Consider the following 12,055-nt stretch of genomic DNA (forward strand, 5'->3'; position numbering starts at 1 on the left):
ATCAAAAGATCTGGGTGGACAAAACATAGGCTGAAACATTAAAGCTCCACAAGTTTAAAGTAGAAGTTCAGGCAAAACCTAACAAACACTAAACCTTCTCTCTGCCACATTCTAAATCCAATCTATCTAACCCTGTAAAGCAAATTCGCTATACTTACCTATTTTGCAGCCAATCTGGTCCGTCGTTCCGTGAAAAAAACCATACCCGTGAGAAAACCATACCCTCGTCACTTCCAGTGCACCTACGTCACCACTGTAACGTTACACTTGCCGCGGTTACATTAAAACAGCTCCTCTGCAACATGAGTAATCTCCGCTCCTATCCCTGTCACTTCCCTGATCTCGGCTAATAAATATAAAAGCGGATCACGGAGCCGACATCTCCGTCATTTACATTTCATACACCCGCCGCCGATTTTACATTTAGTAGCCGACATCAGGGAAGTGACAGGGATAGGAGCGGAGATTACTCATGTTGCAGCCGAGCTGTTTTAATTTAACCGCCGCAAGTGTAACATTACACACACTACCGTGATAATTTCATACCCTCCGAGCATGCGCACTTGTCAGCTTCTCAGCTGTTCAATGATGTATCCGGGGCTCTGAGCATGCGCACTGCTACGCTGCTCAGCTGTTCCTGACAGGAAGTGACGAGGGTATGGAATTCTAACGAGGTATGGTTTTCTAACGTTACACCGGTCCCAGCATCAGCTGTCAGTGTTGGCTTCAGTGTGGAGGTGAGTGCAGGAGAGGCCACCGACAATGGAAGAAAAAAGTGCACAATGTTGGGAATGGCGCTATCACTTGAAATATTAAATAATAATTAAAAAAAAAAAAAGTATTTTGTGCGCATTAATAAAACTGCATAAAATCATCCGTATTTGAAAAGGTGCATATGGTGCATACAGTGCGTGTGCCCCTTTAAATAATACAAAGTGCTACGTGCTGGTTAAAAACTTCAACAAACAATGCATGGACTGTGTTTAGTGTACCATATCATATATCACATATGCATATAAAGTGCTGAGTGCTAATATTGCAATAAACCACGTGAGTGATAATGTGCTTTTTAGATAATGGATATGGCGCCTGTGGATCCCCACAAATAGCACCGCTGCTTACCGCACATGTAAGGCAGATGACTCAGCCGTTCCTCGGTCACTAAAACACAAAAGAAGTCTCCATTGCGTAGTATATGATGGTTGTATTAGAGCAAGTAGCATTCACTCACATTTAGGGAGTTCACTTTCAGCATAAGGTGTTCGCCGAGTTGCTTCCGCGTTCCAACGGCTCAAACCACTGTTACCGGAAGTGACGTACTGACGTAATAAAACCACGCCCTTTTTTTTATTATTTAATATTTCAAGTGATAGCGCCATTCCCAACATTGTGCACTTTTTCATCTTTACTACCTCAGTGGTAGGTTGGAGGCAGCTTACATCACAATATTTATCCTAGTTCAATTAAGGTACTGAAACTCCATAGCGCTGGTAATAACCCTATTTCACACCGACAATGGAAGCCCCATAGTAAGTCTATGTCACTTCCCAGCCATTTCACAGCCGTTGTCAGTCCTCTCCTGCACTGAGCTTCTGCTGCTGAGACCGGATCGGCTGCAGAATAGGTAAGTACATAGATTTTTGCTTTACAGGGTTGGATAGATTAGGTTTAGAATGTAACAGAGAGTAGGTTTAGCGTTGGTTAGTTTTTGCCTGGACTTACACTTTACAGTTGGCACAGAATATCTGCTTGTTTTCGAATTTGTCGCTTGACATTGAAAGTTATGAAATGCAATTTAAAATGTTTTGTATATGCGATGAAATAAAACGACTAGCATCCTTTTGAGAAATTACAAGCACAAGCTTATAAATTGAACTGAGACAAAATATTACAGTTGCCCAAATGTTTTCAAGCAAAGCCAATTGACCGTTATACTACTTACTTCATTCTGTTAGCTTGGCTCTCTGGATGTATAAATCACCAGTGTAGATTTCAGGAAGTCAGCATGATTTATTCTCCATAATATATTACAAACATTTGTAAAGTGTTTTCCTATAACTATACATGGTGGCTGAATGTTTCAAGGAAAAAAAATCTATTTTATAGAAATTCCATGATGGATCATAAACTGAGATGCTAAATTTCACTTTTACTATTCTGTTTTTTTTATTTTTATTTTACTCAGTTGAAGTCTATAGGGAGACATTTTAGATAGAGTCAATGGTGCATAAGGAAGTACAGGAAATGACTCCTAAGTTTTACGTTTTCACATACATTCATACATGAGTGCCAAGTTCCGTCTTCAAAGTGTTTGACACCTGCTTTGGCTCAAATCCAACAGCTTACTTCTGTTCAGATTCAATTGCCATATAAACCTTAATCAAAATCATGATATTTGGGTTAGCAGGTGAGAGTGATACAGAGAGTTAGGGAGGTACTTTGGCAGAAACAGGCATGGATGAAAAGAGAGTGTGTAAATTGCCAAACAGGGGTTGGAGTGTAAAACTTAGCAGAGGGCTACTGCCATTACTAGTGGTTCCGGAGTTAGCCAGGAGTTGAAGCAGATGAGCTAGTAGAAGAGACAAGGTTAGTGGATATTAAACTAGGTGGACGTTGGTGAGGATATGTTAGCAGTAGAAGCATACTGCAGCTAGTGGAGATTCTGACATAAAACTGCACCTATGCCCAGACAATGGGCATTCAATTATTTACATTTTTAACAAGCAGTAAAAGAGCTATAAAATAAGCCATCCCCGGCCTCTGCAGCTTCTTGTACCATGAGGCAACTCAGTTTCAAAGATCCTCAAGGACCACAACAATGAGTCTAGAGTCAATTTAAGTTGGTTTCAAACAGTTTAGAAAAGCCCTGTGACTGTTTACATTAAAGGGTCTTGCAGACTTCAAAATTTCTAGTGCAATAAAAAGTAATAAGAAAAAAACAAAGATTTTAGTTCCTCTGTTGTAAATTTTGAAGAATAATTTCCCCATAATGCTTATAGTTATAGTGGTGAACAATGACTTGTTAGAGCATGATTTTATTGGTTGTTTGGAATATGCCATTTTGTATGTGTGCATAGTCTGTACACAGGTTTACTTCACACAGGAGTAGGAGAGTATGAGCCAGTAGCAGCAACATAGTTAACAGTGGATCTGGCATTAAAGGGCCGTTAAATCCACATCATTAAAAACTGTCAGTACATGCTGTATTACATGCTGTTCATATTCACTGAGTCACTAGGGGATTAATTTTCTTTATTCTGCAAAAAACTTGGTTGATCCCGCTGTTCAATTTCTTCCTTGTTTGTCTGTGTCTCGGCTGAAGCCTGAAATTGTGTAGATCAACTGTTGCCACATCTACTGAGCATGCTCCAGTTTCATTTCCTCCTTTTTCCTATCTGTGCATCCCACATGACTATAGAGTCACACTTGTGGGTGTTTACACTCTAGATAAATTACAACCCACTCCCTCCCTTCTCGTCCATGCCCACTAAACAGCTAAACACAATGGGTTGAGATATTACAATGCTGATTAATGAAGGTATCACCTCCCTGTAATTCTAAGCACATACAAACCATAGACACAGGCTGGAGTGGCGTGAAACAGCCTGTGATTGGCAGAACTCCTCTAGATAGCCCACGCCATGTTTTTGCACAAAAATAATAAACATTTGAGTTCAAATCCATTTTGTATGATGATTTAAAACATGTATTTGATATTAAAATGGTTCTAAAGGCAGAAGGATATTTTATCTTAATGCATTCTATGCATTAAAATGAAAAAAAAAAAAAAAAAACCTTCTGTGTGCAGCAGCCCCCCATTAGCCCCCCTAATACTAACTTGAGCCCCCTCTTAATTCAGTGATGTTGCACGAGAGACTCGGCTGCCCGGGACTCTTCCTCCTGATTAGCTAAGACTGCAGTGAAGTGCCATTGGCTCCCGCCTGCAGTTAATCAAAGTCAGTAAGCCAATAAGGAGAGGGTGGGGGTAGGCCGGGCCACGGCCCTGTGTCTGAATGTACTAAAAGCTCCTCCCACCAATTTTTCTCTGCACTGTAGATAGGCTGGGAAAAAGCTGGGTCTCATGACAGCTGTATATTGATTATGCAAAAAGTACTTAGGCTTTTTTAAATTAAAATAAATACAGAGCCATCATCTATATACATGTAGAGAATGGATAATGTAAATTTAACAGTGTGTTTAGTATCAATTTAAGCAGGGAAGGAGTAGATGAGATAGTAGCAGAGACAAAGTTAGTAGTGAATCTGGCATTGAGCAGGGCTGGAGTGGACAAGTTAGTATGAGAGACAAAGGTAGTAGTAGATCTTATATTAGAGGGGCTTGGAATTAATTAGTGGCATGCTGTACTTAGTAGTGGATCTGGCATTAGGCAGAAAAGGGGTGGGGTGTTATTTTTCACCTGGCAACTTGATATGTCTGAGAATGTGGATCTTTAGGCAATATGGTAAGTTAAAGATGTCTTGTGTGATTAGGGCTCTAGTAATAAGACTGTTAAGTGGATAAGAGGTAAACAAAGGTAAAATGCCTTCATTATTAACACAAAACCATGGTTTACAACTAGTGATGCACTTTATATTCGAGTCGATTGTATGTTCGACTCGAATATCGGGTGTTCGTGTGTTCAGCCTGGAATGCTCAGCGGGATGTTCGCCCACTGATGAGCACCCCATAACCCACTACGCAATTACAGTGCATTAAGTGCTTGTGATTGGCCAAAGCATGCACCTAACCTGTATGCTTTGGCCAATCACAGCACAATGTCCTGTTAGAGCCATGATTGGGCTTACACAGCAGCCCTGTGTAGTGTGTTAGGAGTGGAGATTAGGCAGATAGTTAGTGGATTGTGCTTTCAGTCAGTTTAATGCAAAAAAAAAAAAAAAAAGGCCCTGCCTTTAATAAGCAACGGCACCACTGTGCATTTGCTAAAGGGCAGCGTGTTTCTGTGCCTGTCAGGAAAGTGCACGATTTTACACCTTTCCTGATGTGTGGGAACCTAGTTGAAAGTGTCATGACAATTTCTCTGCTACCCAGATGCATCTTGGGAGATTACTGTTATCAGGCTTCCTCCCCTTAATCCAGCCCTTATTCTTAGCTTCACTGGAAGCAATCTTTTAAATATTCTGCATCCCCTGATCTCTCAGCTTTCTTTCTGATTGTTTGCAGACCTGAAATGCATAATTTAGCTGAAAGAAACAATTTTTCAGTAAAGCAATAGAAAGATATTTTCTCAAACAGATCTAACACATTTTCCTACAATCATACTGGTGAGAAAAAGAGCCATTTTCAGGTTGCTTAATATGCCGCACATGAACGATGAAGCTTGTTTGTGCAGAATTTGTACCATATTGGTGTAGAAAATGGGAAAGTGTGAACACAGAGGGATGCGAGTTATGCTTAATTTTATAGAAGTACAATATGGAGCCCATTGGATTTGGAAGAGCCTTAGGGGTGCCTTGGTGGATTACTTCTCTAATATTGCTGTTGCAAGATTAGTGCATGGTGGAAATCTTGTATCTTGGTATTACTATTATATTCATTGTAGTAGAGAAGAATAAGCCGTATGACTTTAGGTCTGCTTTAGGTTCTGACATCTGAGTAATTTCCTCTGCTTGCTACTATTGTCATGATATAACTGTGGAACCTGCCGTCTTTATCAAAAACATAATACAATGCACAGTACAATAAATATATATTTTCCTTTCACACCAGCACAAAAATAACTCATGCAGAATGCACTTCTCAATGAGCTACATAAATTGGACAAGTTCATTATGTATTTTCAGAGTAAAGTACATTTAGTTTGATCATTTATGCAATTTGCATGGTAAGCCCACAGCTTGAGAACCTCACATTACTAAGGCAATGCATGTAGTGGCTGGGGCAGATTATTTACTATTGATTTAGTATTGGCCTTTATAGAATGGAACACTATATATCAGTAATTAATTGATTAGAGCAGTGTTTTTTTTACCGGTTAAGGCAGAGCCTCAAATATATAAAGTTACATAGTTACATAGTAGTTGAGGTTGAATAAAGACCAGTGTTGGTCATGTAACCTAAAAAAAGTAATTAGTTATAGTTACTAGTTACGTCTCCCAAAAAGTAACTGAGTTAGTGACTGAGTTACATCAGTAAAAAAGTAATTACCAGGGAAAGTAACTATTGCGTTAAAAATAATCAAATATGTCAAATAACTTATATGCCCCTTGTATGCGTGGTATTTGGTTAGTGGTACCTGCGTGGTATTTGCTGAGTGGTACCTGAGTAGTATTTGCTGAGAGTGGCACTGTGGTACCTGCGTGGTACACTGCCGGTGTATAGGGTGGGTGGGTAGGTGTATATAGGGGTCAGTGGGTGTATAGGGTGGGTGGGTAGGTGTATATAGGGGTCAGTGGGTGGGTAGGTGTATATAGGGGTCAGTGGGTGTATAGGGCGGGTGGGTAGGTGTATATAGGGGTCAGTGGGTGTATAGGGTGGGTAGGTGGTGGTGGATGGTGTGGTGCACTGTGGGGGTCTGAGTCCTGAGTCCTCCTGTCTTGACTGTCTGTGACTTAGTTTTGTTTTTTTTTTGTTGTTTTTTGGTACCTGTTGTGCTTCTGCTGCAGTGCTGCCTGGCTGCTGGCGGTGGTGGTGGTGGTGGCTGGCTGCTGGTGGTGGTGGCTGGCTGCTGGGGATGGTGTGTGGCCTGCCCAGGCACACTGGGGTCCGTCTGGCTCCATACCTCCTCTTCCAGGCCTGTGCTGCTGCCTCTCTCTCTTATCGACTGAGGCCAATGCTGCAGACAGCGCCAGACTCGGTCATAGAGGAGAGGAGGAATTTCACTACTGCCATCTAGTGGCAGTTGATGTAATTGCGGTAACGCGGCCGAAGTAATTTCAACGGCATTACCTTGAGGGGACGAGTATTCAGTTAGATTACTCGTTACCCTCTAAAGTAACTGCATTAACCACTTAAGCCCCGGAAGATTTTACCCCCTTCCTGACCAGGGGGTATTTCGCGATTCGGCACTGCGTGACTTTAACGGACAATTGCGCGGTCCTGCGACGCTGTACCTAAACGAATTTGACGTCCTTTTTTTCCCACAAACAGAGCTTTCTTTTGGTGGTATTTGATCACCTGTGCGATTTTTTGATCATGCGCTATAAACAAAAAAAGAGCGTCAATTTTGCAAAAATAACAATATTTTTCACAATTTATTATATGAAATTCTCCAAAAAAAATGTAAAAATCAAAATGTTTTAACATTTTCGGCCAATTTGTTTTATGCTACATATGTTTGGTAAAAAAAAATCGCAAAAAGCGTATTTTGATTGGTTTGCGCAAAAGTTATCGCGTTTACTAACAAAGGGAAAGATTTTTGTCATTTTTGGGTTTTTTTAACGCGTAATGGCGGCGATCTGCGATTTTTTTTGTGGTACTGCGACATTGCGGCGGACAGATCGGGCCCTTGACTAACATTTTTGACACTTTTGGGGTTACCAGTGACATTTCTACAGTAATCAGTGCTATAAATATGCAGTGTTACTGTAAAATTACACTGGCAGTGAAGGGGTTAACTTTATTTGAGAGGGAGGGACTGTGTGTGTCACTAGGGGCATGATTTTAACTGTGATTGGCTGTGGCTTGAGGTGTAGGAACAATGATCAACGGTCCTACATAGTAGAACCGTATGATCATTGTTTCTACACAGGGGAGAATGACAGGCGGCTTGTTTACACTAGCCGCCTGCCTTTCTCCCTCTCCCCCGACGATCGCCGAGTGACCGGCGGACATTGGGTCTGCCGGTCACATGCGCGGGGGGGGGTCCGTGACCACGCGGGAGCGGGAGCGCGCCTCCAGCGGCGCGCGCTCGCTCCCCAGAGCCTCACAGGCTAGCGACGTAGACCTATGTCGCGCTGCCTGTGAGGGGCTGACTGCCGCAGTAAATATACTGTGCGCAGTCGGCAAGTGGTTAAGTAACGCCGTTTACTTAAATGCAGTTACTTCAATCACTGATAAAGACAACAGTCCATCCAGTTCAACCTGTGTAGTTGTGTGTGGACATTATCAATTCCCATACCCTTGAATGTTTTGATATTGGAGATGTATGTCCAAGAGTCTTTTAAAGTCTATTTTCATATTATGGCACACTTATCTTGTAATGTGCCCCCACCAGTGCTGCGACATCTGCAATCTCCTTCATCATTTCGACATTAGCGCCTTCATCTGCATTCCATCATCTTTCATGGTCAACAGTCTTCATTTGACTTGATCTAAAAAATTATTTTTTAATGTATGTAACCCTTTATTGCTTCATTAATTTGTATTTTTTAATGTGCTAATGTTTAAAATTTATATTTTTTATCTATCTCTTTTTTTTCTGTTGGTTGAACTATATTGACTTATATCTTTTTTTCAACTTAATTATGTAACTGGCCAGGTTAGGGTGACGTAAATCCCAAGAATGTACATGGGAGTTAATTCATTATGACACCTCAAACTTATTCCGCGCATTTGTAAGATGCACACTGATCTGTATATCCCAGCTGTCAGTATAAAAATTGTAAAAAACTGCTAGCAGGCAGGGGAAGAAAAGATATACATAGTCTCTTCTACTATAAATATTTGTCTGGTAGCAGTTTTTTACTTAGCAGGTTTAGTTCTGCTTTAAAGAGTTTAAGTTGTCTGCTCAATGAAAAAAAATAGCTTGTGTTTAATGTTACTGGGTAAATTCCTTTAATCGTATGAGCTTAGTATATAAAACACATGTAGAAAAACATAGACTCTGACATAGGGATCATTATGCCAAAAGGTGTTGCGTAGAGATTATGGATATTGTGTGAGGTTGTGGGGTCAAATCACAATGTAGACTTTCTTCTCTAGTCTTGTATAGAACTCCTGTCAGGTTTTTATTGCTGTCTGTGCCCCACCAGGGAAATTCATCTTTAACTCTTAGATAATTGAATAAATGTTCTAAAATTTCAATTTGCTAACGGAGTTCTACGGGTTAAATGTGTCATAACCATGAACCTAAAAATTTAAAATTTCATCAAATATTTAATCTAAAATTCTGTATAACGAATAAATAAAATTCATCAATGTAGTAAATTCATCTATAAAGTATCCTATGTAAAAGAAAAATTCTAAAGTAAAACAGTGTCCCAAGTCCACAATAAAGAGCCGTTGTGCCTTGTGCAAAAGAATTATCTTCTCCATGCCTCGTCCACACCATGTGTTCTTCACATTTTCACGCTGAATACTCACCAACACTTCCTTTAGGCTCAAATCTAATGTCTAGAGGGATGACGTCACTCCGGTTCGGTTAGGCCCCTGCCCTACAAGTTTTGATGTGATGTCAACAGGGATGGTATATTGAAATTTTGATGATTTTTCTTTAGGTTCATTTGTATGACACATGAAATAGAAATGAATTGCTAGTTTTTTTAAATATATATTGATGAAGTGGACCTACACACATCTGGATCCTGATTTTGGGGAAAACATACATGCAAGAAGCCCAGGTATCAGGAGAGATCACCTGGCCTTTATTATCTTCACCAGTGCTCAGCTTGCTGCATCTCACAAGGTCAGATCTCAGCAGGTATGAGACTGCAGGGTAATGGAGTCCAAGAGCAAGGACTGACATCCATCCATCCATCCTTTTACACAGAGGGATTAACATACAGCTACTGGTACTGTAAATGCTGGATTCCCCCTAGAGGGTAGAGCTTTCCGGTGAGTGTGATATACAAGGGGGAACACAAGTGAAGACACCGGCACATCCCACGATGATTATTAGGGATCTTGTGATAACATAATTAGTTTGCATATATGGTTTAAGTGACCCCTGTGCAGTATCACACCTAATGACTAATATATCACTATTATTGCTTTTTACAGCACCTGTCACCTGATTGTATTTTTGCAGTAGTTTTTGTTGATTTGTTATATGATCTATATACAGTACTTTTTTTATTAGGCTTGGGATATATTTTGGGCCACACAATTGGTTTGAATATTGATTAAGACACACACTAGTATTTGTAAAAGACACTAATCACAAGCAGCACCACACCTACTACAAATTCCATTATTTATTTAAAAGCATAGTTCAGTCACAATTTTTGGTTTTGTTATTTGACACTTAATGCTTTTAGGGACTACAGCTGTAGATAGAGTTTGATTAGGGGGAATAATATCATTTGGAGCAATCGTCATTCATATAGGTGAAATTCTACAGGTCTAAGGCCTTCACTTTAGAGAGATTTCCTATCACTTTTAGTTGCAGGACAGGAAGTGAGGGAAAATCTCCCCAATGGACACAGTTTCTAAAGATGCCTCAGTTTATTTAAGATGCTGACAATACAACCTCTACAGTCCTATGTTAGCTGCCATTTAAAACCATCAGAGGCTAAAAAACAAACAAACAAAAAACAAATAGCTGTAGTAGTGAGCAATTATGGGGCGGCTGCTTCTAAAATTTGAGTTGCCCAATTGTGTGAGACCTCTATACATTCTATATCACATACCAGGGGCAAGCATTTAAATAGCAAAGTCAAAGTAAGGTCAAAACTGACCAGCATAGTTGCCAATAGTGGAAATATTAAAGCCTATTGGACCAACCTAACAACCAGGCTGCTATCATTTCTAAATGAAAAAGTTAACAATGACAACCCTCAAACTTACTCATTAAAGGTTCACATTAATCGGTCATGAGAGAAAGATGTTGGCTGCTATTGCTATCTCCTGCTTTAAAATATGCAAAGTGTCTGGCCTTGATGCTGCCCCTTTTGTTTTAATACTCACAGACCTAGAACAGGTATGCAAATCATATGTTTTGACCTTTATTTGACTTTCCAGATCTGCATACTTGTTCCAGGTTAATGACTCAGAAATATTGAAACCACTGGGCCAACAGAAGTTTATCAGCAATGGCAGCTTCCATGCTCCTCCCTAGACAGATTCACTTTAAAAGTTGCAGCTTCCCATTGCATCATAGGAACTGCTGGAATGTTAGCTGATACTTTTAAATATCCATCAATTTAAAGGACCTTGTCACATTATAAAATGTTTTAATCCAAGCACATATACCTGTAAAGAAGTGTATACATAATTATCTTTCCTACTGTCCTCTAGATATTTACGATTTATTTCATTATGAATTGAAATTCGGACTAAATTTTCTTTACATGGAGATTCGGATGTTAATAAAGAAATATGACCAGCGCTACGGACTAGATGTTTGGGAGAAAAATATAATAGATAGAGGTGTAAGCTGCCCCAATCAGACCTTAGGTGTAAGGTGCAAGTGTTTAAAAAGAAGTGTGAAGATTGGTGGTGGCGCTACCTCTGAAATAAAAGCAACCGTATATATAATGCCCCTTGTGAAGTGTAAGTGGAAGTATACTGGTAAAAATAACCCACACAAATGGTGCAATATCTAAAAATAATGATAAATAGAAATGGATAACAAAGATGTATTCAAATCAAACAATAAATGCGAAAAAAATATATATAAACCGATGTCATGACAAAAGACCCACAACCAGTTGACGGCATTGTGACGAAACGCGTAGGGCGGAGTCTCCGACGTCAAACGTCACTTCCGGTTGTCGGCCGTGGAACGCGGAAGCCTCCCGGCGAATACGACTATTCTGATCCTGATCTACTGTACGAGTGAGTCTACTACGCCGCTTATGTATAACTGTGTGTTACTATTATTCACCATGGGGTATATTTCCTTTTATGTGAGCACTCAGGGCACCCGCCGCTGACTTCTCTGACTGCTCGTTCATCTCGAAGAGGAACATCCCCATACATCAGCATACAGGTTGTTCCAAGCTATTTGCGCCACCTAGTGGCCACTCGTGGAATTTCACTTATCCACTTTCTTTTATTTTATTTTTTTCACTCACGCTGATACAGATCACGTGGCACATTCATAGTTCATTTGGAAATCACTCACATATCTCCGGTTGTGGGTATTTTGTCACGACATTGGTTTATATATATTTTTTTTCGCATTTATTGTTTGATTTGAATACATCTTTGTTATCCA

This window comes from Pelophylax lessonae (assembly GCF_965119305.1).
Source record: "Pelophylax lessonae genome assembly, chromosome: 3".
In the NCBI taxonomy this organism is placed as follows: domain Eukaryota; kingdom Metazoa; phylum Chordata; class Amphibia; order Anura; family Ranidae; genus Pelophylax; species Pelophylax lessonae.